Source organism: Salmo trutta, chromosome 12 (genome assembly GCF_901001165.1).
Source record: "Salmo trutta chromosome 12, fSalTru1.1, whole genome shotgun sequence".
Taxonomy (NCBI): Eukaryota; Metazoa; Chordata; class Actinopteri; order Salmoniformes; family Salmonidae; genus Salmo; species Salmo trutta.
The window spans coordinates 7,003,805-7,016,970 of record NC_042968.1 but is presented as its reverse complement, the minus strand read 5'-3'; positions in this window follow the sequence as shown (position 1 = coordinate 7,016,970).

Sequence of the window (13,166 nt, the reverse complement as noted above, 5' to 3'; positions counted from 1 at the left end):
GTTTCACCGGTGTGAGTGATACATGTTACCTAACCGCTAAGCACCGGCCATCTCCCTTTAATGCTCACTCTTGACGGGCCCCATCAAGGCTGGCGTTCGATTCAAACCTTCGCGGTTTAGAGTTACCTAAGCATGCGAGGGATGTGCATTTAAATGTTTCACCAGAGAGGCTCTGTGATCATACTGATGTTGCCGAAGCTCCATCATCCGTCTCCCAGAGCTTAGTTCCCCCCCCCTCCCAGCCGGAGCCGGGGATGCGTTCGAGCCACCATACTCTGGTTGGCTACTCTTGTTTGCATTGGTATCGACACCTGAGAACAGGTGACCTACAAGGAGGGGTTGGAAGAGCCCTACTAGAGGGCACCCTCCCTTACCTCCCTGCACTAACATGCCAGAGATAGTTTGAATTGTCCCTACCAGGTGTCATACTAAGAGGGGTTGGAGAGGAACTACTAGAGGACCCCTCCCTTACCTCCTCGCACTAGCCTGCTAGAGACAGTTCAACTCACCTCTAACAGGTGTCATACAGGGAGGGGTTGGAGAGTCCCTACTAGAGGGCTCCTCCCTTACCTCCTTATACTAACCTGCCAGAAGCGTTTTTCCCCAAATAGGTAACACAGAGTAAGGATTGAAAAAGCCTCCAACAGGGGCTACGGAAGTATTTTATCCCGAAGTCTGGATCTGACTTTGTCATCCTCCCTTACCTCCTCTGCTTTAACCTTCCGAAGAATCCACTCTCAACCAGCTAGGACTTCGTTCAGGTGCGCCATGCGGCCGTGCCTAACAGGGAAAGGGGGAATTGAGCCAGTCGGGCGCAACCCAGGCGATGTGACGATGCGGGGAACTGCCACCCTCCAAGCCCAGAACCCCATACCGAGGGAAAGGAGGAGCCTATCCCGTCTTCGGAGAGTCATAGAGTCTCGCGCCCTTTACCTGCTCTTTATTGGTCTATTTCACTTGACGGCCTTCCAATCTGCTTTTGTTTAGTGGCCCTCCAACCGGCAACCGTTTTTATTTACGGTTAAATATTTTTCCCCTTTCTTGTAATGTATTTGATTGCCCATTACACTATTGTTCTGGGCTTATAGATCGAGACCTGCTGCGGATATGGGTACGGCCCGGTGTGAGATTTACATCCTCTCCCCTGGATTTTCAAGGGCCAGCGAGAGCTCACCGGACGCCACCGGACCGCAATGCTTTCCAGGGCTTGGGCCCCTCTCTCGGGGCGAACTCATTCAAGGGCGCCCTGACCTTCACAAAGAAAAGAATACTCTCCCCGGGGCTCCCGCCAGAAGTTTATCATAGCTCGTTATTTCCAAACAAAACGGGCTGATTATCCTGATAAGTAAAATACTTAATTTTGTAATGTTGAAGCAACGCTCTGATGAGTTTGGCAAGCTTATCTGCATTGAGGCTCTTATAAATGGGATTAAGGTAGTGTGATGCAACATATAGGCTCCCAACCAGGAGGACCCAGATTTTTTCATGAGGTCAACGTGATACTGGGACATATGGAGGGGAAGATCGTCCTTGCTGGAGACTTTAACCAACTCCACGCCAAAGGATAGACTTGCAATACATATGCAAGCAGAAGATATGGGCCTTACAGACATATGGAGATTAGTCCATCCTAATGATAAAAGTATCTTCTCTATCTCCCACAGTCAAAAGACACATTTCAGGGTTGGTCGCTCTCCCCTCTCCTGTTTACCATAGTTTTTGGAGCCTCTTGTGACAATGATAAGAACAGATCCAGAAACGAAGGTTGTACATGGAGGAGGAAAAGAACACAAGCTGCTTATGTATGCAGATTATATTCCACTGCTGGTCTCTGATCTTCTTCAGTCTGTATCACGATTACTTACTTGTAATGAATCATATTCTAGTATGTCAGGCTACAAAATTATTTGGAGTAAGTCGGAAGCAATGCCAATTAATGCCATATGTTACTCTAGAACTGTTACCCAATTTAATTTCAAATGGGTTCCTATTGCGATTAAATATTTGGGTATTAAATTGAGCACAAATTTGGAGGAAGCGATGGGACAATATATTTTGCCACTACTAGTCAAGATTAAGACCAATTTAGAAAAATTGGAAAATATATAACTTTCTTTATGGGGAAAGATCAACATAATTAAAATATAACTTTCTTTATGGGGAAAGATCAACATAATTAAAATGTCTGTGGTCCCACAATTTAATTATATCTCTGCAATGTTACCTATGAATATTCCAGACCGGTATTTTAAACAATATGACCAATTAACTAAATACTTTTTGTGGGATAGGAAAAAACCCAGGAATAATAATGAAGATGTGCCCACCTTAGGAGGCTTTGATTTACCACGTTAAAATGTAAAATGTATCATTTGAAAAGGCTAAATTGGTGAAGCATTGGAGCAAAAAGGACACTGGCTTGTATTGGATAACAATAGAATGGAAACTAAGTTATCCTTTCACCCCTGTTGATACTCTATCACATAGTCTTACAAGGGGAGAGGTCTGTTGAAACTCCCAACCCAATTTTGTTACACTCAAGAGGTGTGGAGAACAGTACACAAGATTTGTGGAATTTCACATCTAAAACAAAGATACTCATCATTGTGCCACAATCCTAGGCTACGGATAGGAAAGAAATATGTGTACTGGAAACAGTGGCTAATGAAAGGAATTCATACTATAGGTGATCTTTACAATGAAAATGTTTTAATGTCATATTCAGATTTGGTACAAAAATATGTGGGAGACAAGGGACATTTCAGGAAATATTTACAATTGAGAGAATGTTTGTTAACCGGCTATCAACAACATCCAGGAAAGAACCCAACAGCAGAGTATTTGGAATTACCCAATCATAAAGCAGACATGTTTTACTCAATATTTAGTCATCTGCAGAGTAAAGACTGTAAAAACCTCAGAACAATATGGCAAATTGACCTTAAGTTTGAAATTGAGGATGATACCTGGTTGAAGATCTTGTCCAGCTCAGGGAGGAACATAATGGAAGCCAGGGGGAAACTTACCCAATATAAGATACTACATAGGTTTTATTGGACCCCAACAAGGCTTCATAAGATGTGGCAGACCAACAATTCTCAGTTTTGGAAATGCCAAAAAGACACTGGGACATGTTTACACGCAATATGGGAATGTACATTAGTACTACCTTTCTGGAAGTATGTTTTAATATATCTGGAGGAATGGTTGGGGTTAACCATTCCAGTTTCACCGAGAATATGTCTCTTGGGCGATATAACAGAGTTACCTAATGTAACAAATGAGGAATTTGCACTGATCACTGTTGGTGTCATTACAGTAGTTAGAGTAATCCTTAGAATTTGGAATGGTCATGCCACTCCTACTCTGAAACAGTGGATAGAATCAATGTTGGAGGTAGCATCTTATGAACAAATGCTTGCCAGGATCACTGGTAGAAACAACAATTCTAGAAGCTGAACACGTTTTATTTGTCATGTTTCTAAGACTGGGAGGCGATTACTTATGCTTGGGAACCCATTTAGTTCTGTATTGTAGCTTGTGAGATAATATTTGACTGTGTATGTGTGCTATGTTGGAGGATGTCTGGATGTCATGCTCAATGTTCTTATGCTGTAAAATGTAATTTTTTAAATTGATTTGCTTGTGGAAAAAGGGAAAAAATAAATACAACTTACATTTTTTTAAAGCTGTAGTCCGGGGGGAGAGATCAATAAGAGTGGCACTACAGTCTGATGACAGCCATGTTTCAGTGAGAAACAAGCAATCAACTTTGCGCTCAGTAATGAGGTCATTCACGAGAAATGTGATTGCTCTAACATTGTCATGATCGTCGTTGTAATCATACTCAGACCAAAGCACAGCGTACGTAGTTCCACATCTTTATTAAATGAAACTCACAAAAACAATAAAGAGCAACGACCACATGAAGCTATGGAGTGCTCACAGGCAAATACACATAAACAAGATCCCACAAAAACCAGTGGAGAAATGGTTGCCTAAATATGATCCCCAATCAGAGACAACGATAAACAGCTGCCTCTGATTGGGAACCATACCAGGCCAACATAGAACTAGACAACCTAGATAGGAACACCCCCCCCCCAGTCACACCCCGACCTAACCAAAATAGAGAATAAAAAAGTCTCTCTATGGTCAGGGCATGACAGTACCCCCCAAAGGTGTGGATTCCGGCCGCAAAACCTGAAACCAACTGGGGAGAGTAGGGGGGTGACTAGTGTTGGTGGCGGCTCCGGTGCGGGTCTTTGCCCCCGCCCAGACCACGGGTCCGGCCATGGAGCCGGGTAGAACGCTGTACCTGGACTGGGCACCGGCGCCGAGGAAGGCTCCGGCCATGGAGCTGAGTTGGCCGCCGTGCCGGGACTGGGCCCCGACACAGAGGAAGGCTCCGGCCTTGGAGCGGAACTGGACGCCATGCCAGGACTGGGCACCGGCGCAGAGAAAGGCTGCGGCCTCGGAGCGGGACTGGACGCCATGCCTGGACTGGACATCAGCGAAGAGGAAGGCTCCTGCCGTGGAGTGGGACTGGATGCCGTGCCTGGACTGGTGGCACGCTCTTCAGGGCGAGTGCGAGGAGCAGGCACAGGACATACCGGACTGTGGAGGCGTACTGGAGGTCTGGTGCGTAGAGCCGGCACAAATTGTCCCGGACAGATGACACACTCCGCAAGGCAAGTGCGGGGAGCTGGCACAAAATGTACTGGGCTGTGGAGGCGCACTGGAGACCTAGTGCATAGAACCGGCACAAATTGTACCGGAACAATGATACACTTCGCATGGCGAGTGCGGGGAGCTGGCGCAGGATGTACTGGGCTGTGTAGGCGCACTGGAGACCTGGTGCATAGAACCGGCACAAATTGTACCGGAACGGTGACACACACCTCAGGGCAAGTGCGTGGAGGAGACACAGGACGTACCGGACTGGGGAGGCGCACTGGAGGCCAGATGTATGAAACCGGTGCAGATGACACCGGACTGGTGTCACGCTCCTCAGCACGCCCACGCTGCAGCTCTCTCATCGCCACCACCTCTCTCTGGAATCTTTCATCTAGTTCGTCCTTCGACTCCCTGCCGGTCTCTGGCTCATTCCTCGGCTCCGCCGACCATCCCGTGTGCCCCCCCCCCCCCAAAAAAAATGTGAGCTGTCTTTTGGGCTGTCTTTGTGGTCGCGAATCCCGGCGTCGTCGCTGTCCTCCCTTCTCTCCTTGCGTCTGCTTCAACGGCAGGCTTTCATATCTTGCCAAAATTTCCTCCAAAGTCCAGGATATTCTCTCCTCGTAAGTCCAGGAGGCCATCTTCTCCTGGGCACACTGCTTGGTCCTGTTGTGGTGGGATCTTCTGTCACGATCGTCGTTGTAATCATACTCAGACCAAGGCGCAGTGTACGTAGAGTTCCACATCTTTGAAACTCACAAAAACAATAACGAGCAACAAACACGTGACGCTATGGAGTGCTCACAGGCAACTACACATAAACAAGATCCCACAAAAACCAGTGGGGAAATGGCTGCCTAAATATGATCCCCAATCAGAGACAACGATAAACAGCTGCCTCTGATTGGGAACCATACCAGGCCAACATAGAACTAGACAACCTAGATAGGAACACCCCCCCTAGTCACACCCCGACCTAATCAAAATAGAGAATAAAAATGCTCTCTATGGTCAGGGTATGACAAACATTTAAAAGCGCCATTCCCCTGGGGCATCTGCCTCGATGTAACCAATGGAAAAACAACCAAATTATTAACGTTGCAACCACGTTTTCTGAGTCTCCAATCTGTTTATATAAACTCACTAGAAGGCGGAGTTAAAGGAACATAAATTAGGTTACTCACAATAACCATAGTGCCATTTCTACAGGAGTTGATATGCTTTCCAAGTCTTCTGTTGCTTATTCTGACAGGGAGAACTGGAGCACTACCACAAACAGAACCTGTCCGTCAGTCTCTAAAACAGTTTGCGATGTTGCTGGAAATAATCCTGGAACCCCTGCGGCTAGGATGAATCCCTTCTCTTTTAAAAAGTGCTGGTTCCTCCCACAGCAAATTAAAGTTGTCACAAAAATAGACATTCCTGTCATTGCAAAGCTTTTTCAGGTACTCTTTCAGGGCAAAGAGTCTGCTGAAATAACCCGAACCCCTTCGGAAGCACGGGATGGGGCCAGAGATAATTATTCTCTTCCCTGTGCTAGTGAGGGTGTTACATTTAAAAAAAATCCTCCCTCAGTGCCTCAGATCACCTAAAATTGTATTGCGATGCTACTGGATGCAGTGAAGTCAGGCGCAGGTGTCACGCCCTGACCTGAGAGAGACATTTTTCTCTGTTTAGTTAGGTCAGGGTGTGATATGGGGTGGGCATTCTATGTATTTTATTTCTATGTTTTGGCCGGGTATGGTTTCCAATCAGAGGCAGCTGTCTATCGTTGTCTTTGATTGGGAGCCATACTTAGGCAGCCTTTTCCCACCTGGTGTTTGTGGGTAGTTTTTTTCTGTTTTGTTATTCTGTGACCTGACGGAACTGTTTGGCAGTTTTCGGTTTGTTTCTTTGTTATAGTGTTTTCATTGTCTAAATAAATATAATGAACAAATCAAATCAAATCACATTTATTTATATAGCCCTTCGTATATCAGCTGAAATCTCAAAGTGCTGTACAGAAACCCAGCCTAAAACCCCAAACAGCAAGCAATGCATGTGAAAGAGGCACGGTGGCTAGGAAAAACTCCCTTGGAAAAACTCCCTAGAAAGGCCAAAAACCTAGGAAGAAACCTAGAGAGGAACCAGGCTATGAGGGGTGGCCAGTCCTCTTCTGGCTGTGCCGGGTGGATATTATAACAGAACATGGTCAAGATGTTAAAATGTTCATAAATGACCAGCATGGTCAAATAATAATAATCATTGTAGTTGTCGAGGGTGCAACAAGCACGTCCGGTGAACAGGTCAGGGTTCCGTAGCCGCAGGCAGAACAGTTGAAACTGGAGCAGCAGCATGGCCAAGTGGACTGGGGACAGCAAGGAGTCATCATGCCAGGTAGTCCCGAGGCATGGTCCTAGGGCTCAGGTCCTCCGAGAGAAAGAAAGAAAGAAAGAGAGAAAGAGAGAATTAGAGACAGCATATTTAAATTCACACAGGACACCGGATAAGACAAGAGAATACTCCAGATGAAACAGACTGACCCTAGCCCCCCGGCACATAAACTATTGCAGCATAAATACTGGAGGCTGAGACAGGAGGGATCAGAAGACACTGTGGCCCCATCCGATGATACCCCCGGACACGGCCAAACAGGCAGGATATAACCCCACCCACTTTGCCAAAGCACAGCCCCCACACCACTAGAGGGATGTCTACAACCACCAACTTACCGTCCGAAGACAAGGCCGAGTATAGCCCACAAAAATCTCCGCCATGGCACAACCCAAGGGGGGGGGGGCGCCAACCCAGACAGGAAGACCACGTCAGTGACTCAACCCACTCAAGTGACGCACCCCTCCCATGGACGGCATGGAAGAACACCAGTAAGTCAGTGACTCAGCCCCTGTAATAGGGTTAGAGGCAGAGAATCCCAGTGGAAAGAGGGGAACCGGCAAGGCAGAGACAGCAAGGGCGGTTCGTTGCTCCAGCCTTTCCGTTCACCTTCACACTCCTGGGCCAGACTACACTTAATCATAGGACCTACTGAAGAGATAAGTCTTCAGTAAAGACTTAAAGGTTGAGACTGAGTCTGCGTCTCTCACATGGGTAGGCAGACTATTCCATAAAAATGGAGCTCTATAGGAGAAAGCCCTACCTCCAGCCGTTTGCTTAGAAATTCTAGGGACAATTAGGAGGCCTGCGTCTTGTGACCGTAGCGTACGTGTAGGTATGTACAGCAGGACCAAATCGGAAAGATAGGTAGGAGCAAGCCCATGTAATGCTTTGTAGGTTAGCAGTAAAACCTTGAAATCAGCCCTTGCCTTAACAGGAAGCCAGTGTAGGGAGGCTAGCACTGGAGTAATATGATCAATTTTTTTGGTTCTAGTCAGGATTCTAGCAGCCGTATTTAGCACTAACTGAAGTTTGTTTAGTGCTTTATCCGGGTAGCCGGAAAGTAGAGCATTGCAGTAGTCCAGCCTAGAAGTAACAAAAGCATGGATTATTTTTTCTGCGTCATTTTTGGACAGAAAGTTTCTGATTTTTGCAATGTTACGTAGATGGAAAAAAGCTGTCCTTGAAACAGTCTTGATATGTTCTTCAAAAGAGAGATCAGGGTCCAGTGTAACACCGAGGTCCTTCACAGTTTTATTTGAGACGACTGTACAACCATCCAGATTAATTGTCAGATTGAACAGAAGATCTCTTTGTTTCTTGGGACCTAGAACAAGCATCTCTGTTTTGTCCGAGTTTAAAAGTAGAAAGTTTGCAGCCATCCACTTCCTTATGTCTGAAACACAGGCTTCTAGCGAGGGCAATTTTGGAGCTTCACCATGTTTCATTGAAATGTACAGCTGTGTGTCATCCGCATAGCAGTGAAATTTAACATTATGTTTTCGAATGACATCCCCAAGAGGGAAAATATATAGTGAAAACAATAGTGGTCCTAAAACGAAACCTTGAGGAACACCGAAATTTACAATTGATTTGTCAGAGGACAAACCATTCACAGAGACAAACTGATATCTTTCCGACAGATAAGATCTAAACCAGGCCAGAACTTGTCCATGTAGACCAATTTGGGTTTCCAATCTCTCCAAAAGAATGTGGTGATCGATGGTATCAAAAGCGGCACTAAGATCTAGGAGCACGAGGACAGATGCAGAGCCTCGGTCTGACGTCATTAAAAGGTTATTTACCACCTTCACAAGTGCAGTCTCAGTGCTATGATGAACACTCTCCACGCTGCGCTTTGGTCCCCTCCTTTCGACAGCTGTAACAGAACTACCCACCACCAATGGACCAAGCAGCATGCCCAGGAGGAGCAGGGATCCTGGGCTAGGGAGGAGAGAGTGGAGGACGTCCTGGACCTGGGAGGAGGTAATGGCAGGGTCTTGTCCCCTGCCATGGAAGCAGGTGGAGACGGCGCAAGCGGAACGGCGACGCTATGAGGAGCTAGCCAAACGACGGAAGCCTGAGAGGCATCCCCCCCAAACATTTTTGGGGGGGCACACAGGGAGATTGGCAGAGTCAGGTTGGAGACCTGAGCCAACTCCCGGTGCGCACCGTGTTATGCGGTGATGCACACTGTGTCACCAGTGCGCACTCACAGCCCGGTGCGCTCGGTGCAAGCTCCTCACTGTTGCCGTGCTAGAGTTGGCACTCAGCCAGGAAGGAGTGTGCCTGCTCAGCGTTCCTGGTCTCCGGTGCGTCTCTTCGGCCCAGGTTATCCTGCGCCAGCTCTACGCACGGTACCCCCCGTTCACCAGCACAGCCCAGTTCATCCGGTGCCAGCGCTCCGCCCTTGCTGGGCTAAAATAACCATCCAGCCAGGACGGGGTGTGCCAGCCCTAAGCTCCAGACCTCCAGTGCGCCTCCACGGCCCAATATACCCTGTGCCTGCTCTGCGCACCCAGTCTCCTGTGCGTCTCCCCAGTCCAGTGAGACCGGTTCCAGCTCCACGTAGGAAGCCTCCAGAGATAATCCATGGCACGAAGCCTCCAGTGATGATCCATGGCCCAGAGCCTGTAGGGATGATCCATGGCACGAAGCCTCCAGTGATAATCCATGGCCCGGAGCCTGTAGAGATGATCCATGGCACGAAGCCTCCAGTGATAATCCATGGCACGGAACCTGCAGCGACGGTCCCCAGTCTGGAGCCTCCAGCGACGCTCCCCAGTCCGGAGCCTCCAGCGACACTCCCCAGTCCGGAGCCTCCTGAGACGGCCTGCAGCCCAGAGTCTTCAGCGACGGTCTGCAGCCCCGAGTCTTCAGCGACGGTCGGCATTTCAGACCCTCCTGTGATGATCCACGGTCTGGTTCCTCCAGCGACACAGAAGTGGGAGGATCAGCGGGCGGTGTGGGGGCTACGCCTCGAACCAGAGCCGCCGCCAAGTATAGATGCCCACCCGGACCCTCCCCTATACGTTCAGGTTTGCAGCCGGGAGTCCGCACCTTTGGGGGGGTACTGTCACGCCCTGTCCTGAGAGAGCCGTTTTTCTCTGTTTAGTTAGGTCAGGGTGTGATATGAGGTGGGCATTCTATGTATTTCATTTCTATGTTTTGGCCGGGTATGGTTTCCAATCAGAGGCAGCTGTCTATTGTTGTCTCTGATTGGGAGCCATGCTTAGGCAGCCTTTTCCCACCTGGTTTTTGTGGGTAGTTATTCTCTGTTTTGTTATTCTGTGACCTGACGGAACTGTTTGGCTGTTTTCGGTTTGTTTCTTTGTTATAGTGTTTTCATTGTCTAAATAAATATAATGAACACTCTCCACGCTGCGCTTTGGTCCCCTCCTTTCGACAGCCGTAACAGCAGGAGAGCGGAAACTGATTTACAACGGATGTGTTTAATAACCATAAACCACCATCAACAGAATAATACAATAAATGGGTCAAACAAAACCCAGTAACTACCAGCATACCATGCACAAGCACTACAACAAACAATTACGGACAAGGACATGGGGGGGAACAGAGGGTTAAATACACAACATGTAATTGATGGAATTGGAACCAGGTGTGATGGAAGACAAGACAAAACCAATGGAAAATGAAAAATGGATCGGCGATGGCTAGAAGGTCGTGGATGTCGACCACCGAACGCCGTCCGAACAAGGAGAGAGCCCAACTTGGGTGGAAGTCATGACAAAAATGATGGTCATTTAAAACCTACGTGAGTGATGGTGGAGTAGTTGACCAGAACCGTAGGCAGGAGGGAGTTGATGTCATGGACACAGGCTCCTGGGTAACAGTGGACCTTGGTCTGTCCACAGATTGTAGGCAGGACATGATCTTTGTATATTCCCAGCCCACTAACTATTTAAAATCATTTTAGGAGAATGAGTTTTAAAAATGAAATGTTTCAACCATATGCTTGCTACATGTTATTGTTAAGCAAACATGATGTCAAACTAAACATTTGTATAGTAATATGTGGAATAAACAAACAAGCCACTTGAATTGAATTCTACTTCCTTTAATTCAAATTCAATTCAAATTCTGCTTCCTGTGGGGTGTGGCTATTTCAAATTAAATTTAAATGTAATCATTTTATTCAAATTAAAGAGCAATTCACAACTTCATTCAAAATTGAGCCCCAACCCTGCTGTAAGGACTATGCATGAGAGGGATGACAGTCTTTTGATTAAGACTCCATTCACCTCAGTTAGGCCAATCCTGGGTTGTGTTCAGTGGGCACGGAACGGGAAAAAACGTTCAGTGTAAGTATGTTTCTTTGTGAGTGAAATGAGATGAGAGTAAGGGTACTTATACTGTACTTTACTGACAGAACATATCATGGCTAAGGAGGTGTAGAATGTAGAGGGAGGAAGAGAGTAAGAGAGAGTGTAGTGAGTGTTTGAATCAGATCTCTCTTCACCTAATAAAGGCAACATCGACCATCTCCTACTGAATTCCTCTGCTTAGTTGGAATCCCCACTGTTACCCAGTAAAATGCCCTGGTAATTACATCAACCACACCGGAACACCAACCTGCACCTACTAAACAAAGAGTCGATAAGCACTGTAGCGCTTAAATAAGAATAAACAGCAGGAGAGGGGAGAGAGGGAGAGAGAGACAAAGAGGGAATGAGACTGAGGGAGAGAGGTAAATGGAGATGTGGAGAGAGAGAGAGCGGGAGAAAGAGGAGTGGGAAAGAGAGAAAGATAAAATGGAGGAGATAGTCGAGGGGGAGAGAGAGAGACTTAGTGAGGGAAATTGAGAGCTGGAGAGAGTGAGAAAGAAAGAGAGAGAGACAGAGACTGAGGGAGAGAGGGAAATAAAGTAAGTACCAAGTAATAACTAAGTAATAACTAAGGTAAGGTCCTATATAGGAAGGAAAAATTTGACATATCAACGTCCATCTACCAGACGCCCAGTGAACAGGAAGTGTCATTGCAGAGCTCCACATGGGCCAAAACAGAGACTACAGATAAAACGAGACATCCCACTCTCTCATTTTTTCTTATCAGGGCAGAGCCGCTCTGGTCTGCTCATTGCCTCTGCCCCATGGAGGGTCTGCCCCGGAGATGGTAGAAAAAGGAGACATCTCACCGGTCGGGGCGGGGTGGCGCTGGTCGGGCGAGCAGGGTGGGGGGGTAATAAGTAAACCATAGACAGCTGTTCCCTCTCTTGCGGGAGGATGCCAGAGATTAGGGAGGAACCATAAACTCACGTAGGAAAGCATGCCCACACGAGAGAGGGAACGCCCACTTACACAAACAGGAACCTTTCAAAAAAATTCAATGGTAAACGGCTAGAGTTGTTCATTTATCCACCATCTTTGGCCAAGAGTCTACATCCTAGTCCAGAAACAACCTCAAGACCAGGGGTATTCAAGTCACCCTACGAGGTCTGGACTACTGATGTTTTTTTGTTTCAAATCAAATTGTATTTGTTGCATGCGTCGCAAACAACAGGTGTAGACTAACAGTGAAATGCTTACTTACGGGCCCTTCCCAACAATGCAGAGATAAAAATATATAAAAATAATAACAAGAGAAATGAATACACAATGAGTAATGATATCTTGGTTATATACATGGGGTACCAGTACAGAGTCGATGTGCAGGGATACGAGGTAATTGATAATTGAGGTAGATATGTACATATAGGTAGGGGTAACATGACTAAGCAACAGGATATATAATAAACAGTAGCAGCAGCGTATGTGATGAGTCAAAAGAGTTAGTGCAAAAGAGTCAATGAAGCTAGTTAACCAAATAGCTACTCGTACTATTTAGTAGTCTTATGGCAATTTTTAGGGCCGTCCTCTGACATCACCTGGTATAGAGGTCCAGGATGTCAGGGAGCTCAGCCTCAGTGATAAACTGGGCCGTACGCACTACCCTCTGTGGCGCCTTGCGGTCGGATGCCAAGCAGTTACCATACCAAGCGGTGATGCAATCAGTTAAGATGCTCTCAATGGTGCAGTTGTATAACCTTTTGAAGGTCTGAAGACCCATGCAGAAGCTTTTCAGCCTCCTGGGGGAAGAGGAGTTGACATGCCTTCTTC